This window comes from Peromyscus eremicus, chromosome 8b, assembly GCF_949786415.1.
Source record: "Peromyscus eremicus chromosome 8b, PerEre_H2_v1, whole genome shotgun sequence".
NCBI lineage: Eukaryota > Metazoa > Chordata > Mammalia > Rodentia > Cricetidae > Peromyscus > Peromyscus eremicus.
Window position 1 is genome coordinate 36,555,841 of NC_081424.1, and position 14,230 is coordinate 36,570,070.

The following is a 14,230-nucleotide window of genomic DNA, read 5'->3' on the forward strand; positions in this document are numbered from 1 at the left end:
TCTCATGAGCACAGGGAACTGACGAGTCTGTGTCTGTGCAGCTAGCTCTGCTTGGACCTGTTCTTGGCATGCCCTTCTCAGTCTTGCTTTGCTTACGTCATACCCAACTCTTTGGGTTTCTTAAATATGCCAAGCATGTTCCAACTTCATGTTTTGTTTCCTCTGCTCAATTTCCTCTTCTTTACATATCTGCACAACCCAATTCCTCAGGTCTGTGCTTAAAAGTCCGTGGGCCAGCATAGGGACACTGGGAAAGAGCTCTTTGAGAGATAATATACAATGAGGTTCAGTCCCATATTTAGAACAAGTTTCGACTTTATGGATCTAATACAGGCAATTAATTACATACACAGTCTCTAAGATAATGGAAGTTAAATTCTTTCTTGTCCAAACTTGTACAGCTCTTGGTTTGGAATTGCATATGTGATATGCAAAATAGGGAGCACCATTAGATGGTAATGATGTGCACAGGGGTAGGGGGAGATGTATGGGAACTCACTAGTTTGTAATTCTTACAAAATAGGGTGACCTGGTTCTAAGACTCTCACTGGAGAAATGATTTGGAACACAATAATTAAATCAAGTGAAGAAATAAAGAAGGAAAAGAGCAAAAGCCTAGGGCTTCACCACATAGAAACAATCATGTTTGTGGGGACAGAAGGTTTGTAAAGAAATACATAAAATGAAATTAAAATAGCACATCAATTCTGGTCAGAGGGGTGTGGTTTTGAGTCTTACTTTGCTGACACATTAGCTATGCAACTGGTTCTCTAAGGCAGTGGTTCTCAGCCTGAGGGTCGTAACCCCTTTGGGGACCCGAACGATCCTTTCAAAGGGTCGCATATCAGATATCCTGCATAACAGATATTTACATTACCATTCGCAACAGTAGCAAAATTACCGTTATGAAGTAGCAACAAAAATTTTTATGATTGAGGGTCACCACAACATGAGGAATTTTATTAGAAGATCACAGCATTAGGAAGATTGAGAACCACTGCTGTAGGACTCATGTGCCTCGGCTGTAAGTGGAAACAACAGTAACAACTTTTTCCTGGGATTTTTGTGACCAATAGATGCAATAATGTAGGTAAAGCAACAGGGCTTATTGAACATAGTAAGTTCTAAATGGATGTTATTCAGCATTTTTAAGACTTATTTATTTTTGTTCTGTGTATTTGCTTTGATTTTATGCATGCATGTGTACCACATGGGTGCCTGGTGTCTGAGGAGGCCTCAGGAGGGCAGTGGATCCCCCAAAGCTGGGGGTTCTGATGACTGTGAGCCACCACGTGGGTGCTGGAAACTAAACCCAGGTCCTCTACAGGAGCAGCAAGTGCTCTTAACCTCTGAGCCATCTCTTCTAGCCCCAAGATTTTGTTCGACATTTTTAGGGCTTAGGGAGGAAATCCTTATCAGAAGATACGTAAAAGCTACATACAAATCGTGTCCTCTTAGGTGGAAAGAGAGTAACAGCCAGCGGGCATGGAGAACACCAAGAAAACACCACCCTCTAAACCAACAGGATTGATGCATAGATGAACTCGTACAGACTGGGGCAGCATGCACAGGTCATGCATGGGTCTGCACCAGATGGGATCCTGGAACTGAAAGGAGAAGTAGACAGATACATGCCCCCATCCTTAACCCAGAAACTCTCCAGTCGATATCCACGTGGAAATGAAAATTTAGTTTCCTCCAAGGGAATCTCACTGGGGAAACAAAATATTCTTCAGGGCAGGCTGCATGCCCAGCCACAGACAGCTGACAGGAAATAAACTCAACAGCGTATTTGGAGGTTATTTGTTTCACAATATCATGTCAAGGCTTTTCCTTTGTAAAAAAATTATTATTTTTTCATTCTACTTTATTTACAATTCTTCTTCTCCTCTCTTTTTACCCTACAGGTCCTTTGGATATAGATTATGGCTTCTCGTTTAGTGTTTTTATGAAATTTCTGAGTGTTCAAATGAGTGGTTTCTGTATCTGTTTCTTGTGCCTTCTCTTTGGGCTCTTTTCCTTCTGTTTGTTCCATTCTGATGTGTTAGTTTTTGTTTTATATTATTGCATTTTATTTTGTTGATTTCCCTTAGAAGGCTGTTTGTTTTCTAATGAGAGAGAGAAAAGGGTTTGGATCTGGATGGGAGGGGAGGTGGGGAAGAACCGGGAGAGGTAGAGGGAAGGGGACCATAATCAGGATATATTATGTGAGAAAAAAAATCTATTTTCAATAGAAGGAAAAAAAATTTTTAAATGTCCTCTTTATTCATAGTCCTGAGTTTGGGTACAGCATCTTGACTCGCTTGTTGGAAGGATGTGACTGTTTATGTTATAATTCCTCGTGGTTTGGCTGAGGGGAAGTTACACAATGTAGCTGTTTTATGCTGATCACTAAAGCAAGTTCTCTGTGTTACAAAGATATGGAGATTTGTGGATAGCCTAAAACATCACCCAAAAACTGGACTTTGGGGCTATTGCGAGACCACATGCGTTTGAACTGCTTCTGCCCTTTGTGTGTCTAACGGAGGAGAACTTTGGATTGGCTGCTGTCCAGACTCAGCCAGCAGGCAGGGAAGGCCGGGTCCTCTCTCCTCGACTTTAATCCGTACAGTGGCCATGCCTTTGTCTAAAACAGGAAGATAGCTATTTTCTCCTATTTGGTTTGGGATACATTTATGGAGTAATCTATTGTAAAACATCCTATTTATTAAGAGGAAGAGGCTCCAAACACCCCATTCCAACTCCCCCAGCTCTATCATCCCAGAAGACATGATGAGGTGGAGGTTCTGCGTTGTCCCACATAACTATGCATGTCCCCATGAAGAAGTCCTTGCGTGCTATCCCTAAGATGCTGGTTTCTATTTATGATTTTTTTTTCAAAGGAGAGAGAATGTTCTTTAATCAAGCTTTCCTTTTGGAACTCGTTGTGATTTATTAGAAGTGGCTGAGAACCACGTGGGTCACAAACTATGGCCACTGACAAAACTTTAACAGGAGATAACTGCGTGGGGCTGTCTCTCCATTAGGCACCTAGTATACATTAGTCAAATAATTGAAGGCAAAGAATGCAGAATTATTGTGGCTTCCTGGGAGTTCTTTTTGGTCATGAGCTCTGACTGGCTGTGACAATGAGTGTCACTCCGTATTTGCTAGATTTACAAACACAGTGTTAAAAATATTTTTGTATTGAAATGTGACTCTGCCAGGATCAATTATGCCGTAGCTCATAATCCAAACTGGGCCATTACTGAGCCATTATTAGAATGAGCTTCAGGGGGCTGGAGAGATGGCTCAGTGATTAAGAGCACGAACTGCTCTTCCAGAGGACCTGGGTTCAGTTCCCAGCACCCACTGTCTGTAACTCCAAGATCTGACACCCTCACACAGACATTCCTGAAGGCAAAATACCAATGCAAATAAAATAAAAATAGAATGAGCTTCAGATGATGGCTTCACCATTTTCCAATTGTGTATCTCGAAAGGACTCATAAATCTCTAAGCATGAGCATTGTTGTCGGTTGCTAGGATTGGAAAGTATGATTCAGGCAACAAGAAATTAGTGTTGTTGGTTATTTTCATTAGTTACTAGGTTGGATAATAACTCAGTTGTCATTAATACCTCAATTAGTTGTTTAATCAATTAATTGTCATTGACTACCTATTTCATAAATACTGGTTCTTCATTCTTTATTATAAAATAGATCTTTGCTATTTAATTCTCAGTATTTCACGCCCCAAATTCTCCTATGCACAGGTTCAGCACATTAAGAATTGACTCAGTAGCTGGGTGGTGGTGGCGCATGCCTTTAATCCCAGCACTCGGGAGGCAGAGCCAGGTGGATCTCTGTGAGTTCGAGGCCAGCCTGGTCTTCAAAGTGAGTCCCAGGAAAGGCGCAAAGCTACACAGAGAAACCCTGTCTCGAAAAACCAAAAAAAAAAAAAAAAAAAAAAAAAAAGAATTGACTCAGTTCACGTGACAAAAATCTCTAATTTTCTAACTGCTGGTTATTAAAATAGTTGTACTTTTTCCAGGTACTCCCTCCAGACTTGAGTCTAAGGTGATTCCTGGAGGTCCTTGTTCACTTTCATTGACTTTTTTTTCTTTTATTGGAAGTAAAGATGACATTATTATTTGCCTGTGAAAGACTTTATAGTTGCTCTAGTAACAGAATAGATATTTTTAAACTTGTTGGGAAATACTTCCCCCTTCACCTAAATTCCAGCTATAGTCTTATTCTAATACATTTGCTGATGTGCAAAGACAGTCTCTACATGATGACCACACCCTGGCTTTATGCCATGCAACAGCTTTGAATGCTTGAGACAGAAGTGAAGAAGTTGGAGAGAGAATTGAGTCATTTGCCAAAGTTGTGCAAGGCCCAAAAGAAACCCTCACTTTTTTTTACAAAGATCTACTTTAGCTGTAATAGAATGATACAAAATTCAGAAGCTAGACAAATAATAATTGAATCTTTGGCTTTTGAAAATGTTAATTCATGCTGGGCAGTGGTGGCACACGTTTTTAATCCCAGCACTTGGGAGGCAGAGCCAGGCGGATCTCTGTGAGTTCGAGGCCAGCCTAGGCTACAGAGTGAGTTCCAGGAAAGGAGCAAAGCTACACAGGGAAACCTTGTCTCTAAAAACCAAAAAAAAAAAAAAAAAAAAAAAAAAAGAAAATTTTAATTCACAATGCAAAATGGTATTTAGGCCTTTAATGCAAGATCGGCTCCCCTAGAATAATCAATCTAAGATACAGTCAATATTGAATCTCATAACCATGATGATACTTGGATAGGAGAGATGATTTCCATCAATAGCAAGGGTTTGAAAAAAGATTTTTTCCATTACTTGGCAGCAAGCCAAGGAAATTATAAGGAAGTGTCTTACTTGTTCCTTGTATAACCAAATTCCACCATCTGCAGGAAGTAACCTAAAGGCTACTCAAAGAAATGAAATTTGGCAAATGGATGTGTTTCATTTTGCAGAGTTTGGAAAATTAAAATATGTATACCATACCATAAATACATATTCAGGATTTCAATGGGCAACTGCTTTGAGTTCTGAAAAGGCTGATTTTGTAATCACACATTTGTTAGAAGTTATGAGCATCATGGGGATACCTGCACAAATTAAGACTGACAATGCTCTAGCATATGTCTCTAGTAAAATGAAACAGCTTTTTTTGCATATTATAACATAAAGCATATTACAGGTATACCACACAATCCTACAGGGTAAACAGTTATAGGAAAATCTAATCAAACTCTAAAAGATATGCTTAATAAACAGAAATGGATAATAAAGACCCCTAGAGATAGATTGCATAATGCTTTATTAACTTTAAATTTTCTAAATGCTAATGAGAAAGGAATGATAGTCATGAAGAGACATTGGACAATAGAAAAAAACTGCTGAATTAAATCAGCCTGTATACTTTAAAGATGTGTTGACCTCAGAATGGAAACCAGGATACATGTAACATTGGGGAGGAGGTTTTGCTTTTGTTTCCACAGGAGAAGAAAAGCTATGGATATCATTAAAATTGATAAAGATTAGATTTGAACAAGAGAGACATCTTGATTAGAAGAGGTGATAGTTCATCAACCAGCATGACCACTCAATCTAAACTAATTTATATGACTAACAAATGCTTTTCATCTGATCAGATATGACTTGCCAAAAGGGAAGTTCCCTGAAGTTAGGGCTGGGGCAGGGTTTTGTTTTTTGTCTTTCCAGGAGAATGAAGGCATCTAGCTAAGGAATCTGAAGAACACTGGACAAATGAGACATCTGAATAAAAAGAATGAATCATCCAGAGAAAATGACCCAAGAAAAAGAGTAAATTGGCCTATTGGTATATCACATTTCCAAAAGGATAAAATTTCATAAATATTCCCAAATGTTTGTTTCTTCTGTTCTCTACAGACATATAATGCATATGGTCTTTTTGTAGTCCCAGTTCAATTAAAAATTAAAGATGCCTTTGGAGTGTGGCTATCTCTGTCTCTAAACCCAAGCACATTTGTTAAAGGAAAATCCAAAATCTCTGTTTCATGTCAGAAAAGCCATCTGATATGGGACAGAATAAAAACCAAAATTAAGGGTCTATTCTATTGCCATTAATCTCATAATCCTTTGGTTTTATTTTAACTCTTTAAAACTTTTCTTAAGGTATAAATATTATCTCAAAATTTATAAAAATTAATATATATTTTAAACTTTTTGTCATGATATTAATGGTCATATAGAGTATTAATTCTAGAAAAAAGGCTTCATCTAGCTTCCTGTACATGATTTCAGGTTTGAGCCTCTATCAGGTAACTAGAAATTAAGTTTTTGTACTCTGGATGTACATAACAAATTATGGTCCTTTAACCTTTTTTGAGATATACTGCACATGACATTTCTGTAGTGAACCATGTCCATGCCTAACAGTGACCTTTGAAGTCTCCAAAAGGAGGATGAGGCTCCACAATTGCAATTCCACCCAGTCTATGGCAATGCCACAAAGCTGACAAACATCATCTAAAGATTGACTTTGGACTAAAAACTGCTCAGGACAATCTCAAGTTTGATAGCTGAGATGGTCCAGCCTCATAGACTACTCTAGCCAGCACTTAACATAAGTCCTACATGTTCTCATTCCACAGAGTCTGGACAACAAATGATACAGCTAGCTCTCCTAGGACTTGACAATTATCCCAATCTTTTTCAGGGTCCTCTAGAAATGCTGTCACTCCCAGACAGCAGGAAGTAATTTTAAGAACAGAACACCCACATTCCTAATAGGTGGGGTGGGCAGTTTTTGATCGTTCAGTGGGTTATTGATATTTGTCATTGCTTAGGGGGGGTTGGTTGGTTACAAGTTGTTATTGGTCATGATGAGGAAAAAAGTTGAACAAAGCAGATTAGATTCAGGGATCTTGTTCTGAAAAGAAAAACGGGGGATATAGACATGATAGGATAAAAGGGTAAATTATTAAATCTACTTTTAAACCAAAAAAAGCAATTAGTAGTTTTAAATAGTTTACATTGGTTTGGATTTTTGTATTTTGATACAAATTTGAGGTTATTTTTGTTAGAACATACTGTACATACATTTCTAGTCTTGTTCAAGGTATTGTACCTATCCAGATCATTTAACAATGTAATGTAAATTTCTAGTCCTTGAAAGTTAGTATTGCAAACTATTTAGGATAATAAAGAAATGCAGGTCAGTAGTTAGTTACCTATTACAATCAAATTTGTAGTCATGTTAGGTATTTTTTAAAAGACAAACAGATATATTTTAGATACACAGGTGGTCTTCAAACACCTCAGAGACCTACAGAATATGGCATTTAAGATGTTTTAATATCATGTTTGTTTTTGTTTTTTATGAGAATGAGACATGTCTGCTCCTGGCAGTATCAATCTATTTCAGAGAAGATGATGGGAAAGAAACTCTATAGATTTGCTTTCTTTGTGGCAAGAAAGTGCTCTTGTCTCAACTGCTGACATTTGCTGTCCAAATTGGACAAGTAGGACACAACAGAAAGTGACTGCCAAACCTTGCCAAGATAAGGTGGGATAGTCCTTCAAAACTCTTGCTTCACAGAAAAGTCTTTCAGATATTCTAGGCCTGTAGGCCAAAGATGGATGCCCCAGTGTTACAGATGAACCTTGGGTGATTGTTCAGGTAGCCAGCCTTTTCTGTCATTTCTTAGTTTTGGAAGTTGTTTGCTGTGCACTTTCTGTTTGTTCAAGTAATGTTATATCCTTCTCAGGTCTCTGATGAAGTTGAAGACTATACAGTTATAAATTTTCCTTGTTAACAAATTCAGAAAAGAAACTCACAATAGAGGTGTAAAGTGTATGAGGTTGAGAGACATGAAAAGATAGTTTTGAGTTGGTAATACAAGTTAGGATAGAAAGTGAATTAGGTACAACACTTTGGCCTCACCAGGATAGGATAGATAATGGAGTATTTTCTATGAATTTGTCAAATACTAATGGACTAGAAATTGTTAATGTAATTATTGCCTGGATATATTTGTATATAGTTATTGTACTTATTATATATAATTTTTCTATGTTAGTCAAAATCTTTTATTTAGACAAAAAGGGGAAAATATTGTGTGATATTTTGTTTGTGTTCTGACAAATAAAGCTTGCTTGGAGTCAGAAGGTAGAGCTAGCCACTAGTTAACCATAGAGGTCTGTAGGTCTGTACAGAGAGGTGACAGGAAGTGATAAGGTGGGATGGAGAAAAGATCTAGGCCCTTCTGGTTGGAGGACAAATGGTAGAGGTGGGAAGCAACTGTGGCTGCTCCCTTGCTTCTCTGATCTTTCAGGTTTTATCTTGATATCTGACTCCTGGTTTTTATTGATAAGATGAGTTAGATTTATGATTCATATATTAGCATATTGAATGGTCCCTTCACAGTCACCATTCTTTTTTTTTTTTTTTTTGGTCGGAGCTGAGGACCGAACCCAGGGCCTTGCGCTTGCTAGGCAAGCGCTCTACCACTGAGCTAAATCCCCAACCCCCACAGTCACCATTCTTGGAAGAGAGAACTAGGAAACACAGTTGTGACAACTGTAATGTTTATTTATTTTATTTATTATAATTATTAGTGTGTATGAGGGAGTGAAGGTGGGCACACCACTCCTCCCCAAAAAAACATAAGATTGTTATGTGCTCAATCTACATTCCTAGAAGTGGTTAGGTAGGAAGTTAGGAGTCTATAATGTTAGTAAGGTTGTATAGGAAAGGAGGTTCCGAGCATAATTTGTGTGAAGCTATTACTTAAGGTCCACCTGTCCTAGGTGGTGTCTCCGTGTGGAATTTATCTTAATTCAGGAGACTATTATGTGATGGTCTGGGCTGTTATTTCTGTTAGTCTTTGAATGTGGCTAAGGGAGATATCTGATTCCAGTGCTAAAAGGGGAGAAATGGATGGGCTGGGGGGAAGGAAGCCTTTCCTGACGTTGTTCTCCAAATACCTCAAGTGTATATGTCCAAAGAGTGATCAGTCCAGACTGTTAGCAATTCTTAGGGGAAAAAAATCAATTGGGAAAGCTATGAAGGCACACATGATATTCATAGCAGGAGACAGCTGATGTATAAGAAGCCAAATAGCACCAAACACTCCCTGAGATTCGGCTTCCTCTGAAGGAATTCCTTGATCCCTTCAGATAGTGGCTTTGCCATAACAAGCTGAGTTTTTATAATATATTCCTGCAGCCTGTAGCAAAGAAAGATCATGTAGCCAAGCACAGAAGTGCACATACAGAGAGAAGTTGTAGGTAGAAAAGAATAAGAATTTCATGGTTTTGACCTAAGGAGGAAGAGGCCATGATTTCCCATGATGAAGATGGTAAGAATCCAGTTGTAACTGAAAATAACAAAAGCTGTCAGCTGGATTTCATTTTCCTTTGCCCCATAGGTTCTTGGTTTAACAATCTGCCAATGAGGCTTGTGATAGACCCAGACAGGACAAGGAAGTGCACCCAGTATGCATCTGTGCCACTGGGCTGGGAGCACAGGGAGGGTAGGAGAGTGGCAAATTATCCCATGATGTAAACTCCACAGTCCCAGTTGAGGATGACATGAGCTGAGACAGAAGGGCCTATGAACCTCTGTGGCAGGCCACTCAAGACCCTTAGAAATGAAGCCGTCAGAACAAACAGGCCTGATTTAAAACACCATCATCCTTATGTGTTGCCTCCACACAGTTAGAAGCAACTTCCTGGAGACCTTGTGATCACATATCCAGTTGCACAGTAACACACTTGATACAAGGCAGTTAGGATACCCTCCATTTTGGCCATGGGCCTGGATGCCCAAATCTGCTAAGATGTTTTCTTTGTTCCCATCCTTTCTCTTAATTTGATCTCAAGTCTCTCTGGCTGGGAATGAATAGTAGTGGTGAAGGAAATAAATGGGAGTCTCAGCAGCCAGAGAGAAAAGGGAGGGGATTAAACTTAGTGCCATTTGGAGGCTATCATGTGGCCATTGGATAAACACACACACACACACACACACACACACACACACACACACACACACACACACACTAAAGGAAAGGAAGGCATTGTGTGTAACCTCCATGCTTTGTCCCCATCCAAGGGAGAGAACTTTGGAGAAGATGGGAAAAAGACATTTATGTTTTCCAGGAAGGCAGAGTACCAAAGCACAAGGCTAACATAGTTGAGGTAAGGTGGAAAGGCAAAGTCTAGAGACTAACTCCTCCAAAAAGGAATCTCAGCCCAAAGCAACTGGCGGGAGTTTGAACCACCAAAAGGGGCCAACTTGAGTTAGAAGACAGAACATGCCCCCTGTTCTGTCCTCAGAGGGACCTCTTTAATGATAACTCATGCTGGATGCCAAATTTGTCACAAATCAGGATTCCATTTTATTGATCTTTAGCAATGTTAATGAAAGAATTTCTAAAAATGAATTCAGAAGGGAGCTTGAGAACTGTTTTGTAAGAGTTTGAGAGAAAACAGCTGTTATCTCATTAACTGCTAGGGATAGGGTGCTGGTTAAGAAGAGGGATAGCCATGTCTTTTGACTTGGCAGAAGGGGGCGGGGCACTTTAGAGAAGGAATGTGGAGAGTGTGTCAGTGAAAGCAAGCTTAGGCTTTGGGCTGGGATCCAAACAGGAGACAGACAGAGAGAGAGGAAAAGTTCCACATTTTTAGGTAGAACTCAGGAAAGAGGACACCTTAGTAGGCTCAGAAGACCTGCAAGCAAATCTATTTTGTGAGAAGTGTCTGAGGAGGGTGAATATGTTATCTCACTAAGCGGGACATTCCTCCCCTGCCCTTGTCAGTCTTTGGGTGAATCAGCTTTCGTGAGGGATGCCCTCATGGCCTGTTGATTGACAGGCCCATTTGGAGTCACTCTTAAGGGAGAGGACAACAGTATGTCTTTGTAATCTTATGTTTGGACAGATTATAATGTCATGTCTCCACCCCGGGCTCAGATTCCATTCTTTTGAGCAGGAGGAAGCAACTTTTCTTTAGTGAACTTCAACAAAGCTGTGATACCGCTACCTATTCATAAGGTATTTTAAATATTAAGAAGGGATTCTTGTAGTGCTTTCTTTGCTAGTGTTACCAGGGAAACAAGAGGTAGGTCCAAGTATGATTATGAGGAAGTGGTAACATCTTCAATGGGCTCTGAGTCTGTGACTGTCTAAGTCTCTGACTATCTAGCTACCTAACAATATCCAGTGCATCTTGTCTGTCCATTCCATGCATAATAGACTCCTGTGCTGCCTCCAGCCCATAATACTATAATTAATGACAAAAGGCAAATCCTCTTTCTGGATATCATGCATCATTGAACGTTTTAATTTTGATACTATTTTGTTGTGTTTTTTTCTATAATACTTTCTGAATTCATCTTTATTGTTTCTTTATTCCTTTTATTTACTTACTAGTACTCACATAATCCCTCCCTTTTTTGGAAGTATTTTTATCTTTTGGTAATTGACTTTAATCTGTTTGTATTTTTTGTAGTTACTGTGTTATTAGAGTCTGTTTTCGTGATGACTAGGAAGACAATTTAGCTGAATTATGTCATGTTAAATATTTGTACAGTCTATACCATGGCTTTTCAACTGTAATTAGACACACATGAGAAATCCAGCCCTCACATCAATAAAGACAAATATATTTATACGAGCTTGGGTTATGAGGACAAAACGTCTATAAACAACCCAAGTGATCAACTACCAGATAAAAGGAAAGTAAACTATGGTACATTTTCCCAATGAATGGCATTTTACATGGGAAATGAACTACATGCAACATGAGTGTATTTTAGGAAATAAATGAACTACATGCAACATGAGTGTATTTTAGGAATAAACGAACTATAAGCAACATGGGTATATTTTAGGAATAAATGCTGAGTGAATGTGTCAAAGCCGAGAAGACAACACAAGTTTTCTCCATTGAGCTGGCAATAGGAACAGTTAAATAACATAGGGGTTTACCTTTGTACAGTTTTAGTTCACACACACTAATGTGAACCAGCAAAGACAAGGGAATCAGGAACATGAAATTCCAGACACCTCTTCTCTCTGAGGGAAAATAAAAACTAGAACCTCAGAAAGCAGCAATCAAGTAGACAGAAGATTTGTTGCTCTACTAATGGATAGGCACTTGTGGATGCTCATTGCATTCAATAAAGCTTTTATATATAAATTATAGAAAGTGGAGGAACAGCTGATCTGGAATGTTGAGAGTGTTAGGACTGATCCAAATCAAGTGTGCCTGAAAATGTTCCTTACAAGAATGTTCCTTACAATAGAAGGATATCCCTCCCCCAAACAGAGAGGTAGCTCTTGCAATCCTGAGTGGAAATGCCCAATAAGCCTATGTGAGAAGTAGCGGGCTGACGGATGTGTGTAGATTCAGAAGGGGATGAAAGTGCCCAGTTTGGGTCATGTGTGTGAGAAAATCTTGACAAGCATTAAGAAAAGCTGTATCCAGTGACATTCATTAAAGCTCGATCACACCAACTTTATTCTGGGCCATTGCGATAGGTTGCAGAGATCTCTGCAATGAGGTCTTGCAGTGAGGACAAAAGACTGAGTACAACCCTGAGTCCAGCATGGGCAAGTGGGAATTTATTTCCAAGCAGCAGGATGTGACTGAGTGGGTAGAACTGACTAAGAGAAAGCATTAAAGGTAAAGATAAATTCTGTCTAAATTTCACCGAAAAGATTTTTTTCTGATGACAGGCCAGGTTGACCAGATGTCCCAGGGGTGGGAGGGGTGAGTGATGGATGAGGAGGTGGGGTGAGAGGGGTGAGTGGTGGGTGAGGAGGTACAAGGAGAGATGTTCGGTCATATTGATTGGCTGTGGAAGGTGGCAGTTACTGCTAATTTGACTGCTAAATTACTGAAACTGGATTTCATATATAAATGAAAGGATGGGCCTAGGAACATGACTAAGTATGGCCAAGCAAGGTGTCTTTATCATAAAGAAATTGACAGGGAAAAAAAAAACAAAATGAGGAAAATAAACATAAATATTTAATAAGGGGTATTCATTGTATAGTAAAAGCTGTGTGAACTTCAAGACAAGGAAATTTTTACTATCTAGTAAAAATAATTTTGATAAAAAGCATGGCCAGTGGGAAATATGAAATATAGAAAAGAGCCCCTGCCCAATGATAATCATAACACATTTAAAAGTTCAAACTTACTGATTGAAAAAAAAAGACAAATAAACAAAAACCAATTTACTATTAAGATAGCATATTGGCCTGAATCCTAGCTGCCTCTTTGAGTGTGAATTCCCTGCGAACTCCTGTGATGTTGTCAGGATGTCCCCTCAAAACTCATGTGGAAATTCAGGTGCAACCTTGCTAGTATCAGGAGGTGAGTATTAAGAAATACAAAGGAAGCTGGGCGGTGGTGGCACATGCCTTTAATCCCAGCAATTGGGAGGCAGAGGCAGGCGGATCTTTGTGAGTTTGAGGCCTGCCTGGTCTACAGAGTGAGATCCAGGAAAGGTGCGAAGCTACACAGAGAAACCCTGTCTCAAAAAACCAAAAACAAACAAACAAAAAAAAAAGACTCCGCCCTGGGGAATGGATCGATGCTCGTTTTGAAAGTGGACTGGTTATTTCTGGAGTGGATTACTTGTAAGTTCAAAAAGGGATTTTGTCCTTTCCACTCACTTGTCAGACACAGGTCATGTTCTTGGATATCTCAGCTTCCAGAAGAATGAGTCAAACAAAACAAAAAACAAACAAAAACCCCAGTTTTTCTATTGTTTATAATTTACTCTGTCCGTATTCTGTTATAGCAGTAGAAAATAGATTGAAAGGTCTGAGGAGACATGTCACATGTCAGCTGCATGTCCAAGAGGCTCTGTATTTGATCTACAGAATTCATGTAAAAAGCTGGATATGGCAGCCTATGCTTGCAGTCTCAGCAGTGGTGGATGGATCCGGGCCTTAGGATCCACTGGCCAGTCAGCTTAGTGGATTAGCAAGTCTCAGATCCCAATAAGAGACCCTATCTCAAAAATCAAGGTGGCTCTGGAGCCGTGGGCGCTCCAGTGCTGGGAGCAGTTATTGCTTTCAGAGGACACGAGTTTGGTTCCTAAAGCCACACTGGGTGGGTAACCACTGCCTCTAACTCCAGCTCTAAGGGATCTGGTCTCCTCTTCTGACCTCTGATGACACCCACTTGCTTATAAAGACACATCTGCACACTTACTCAT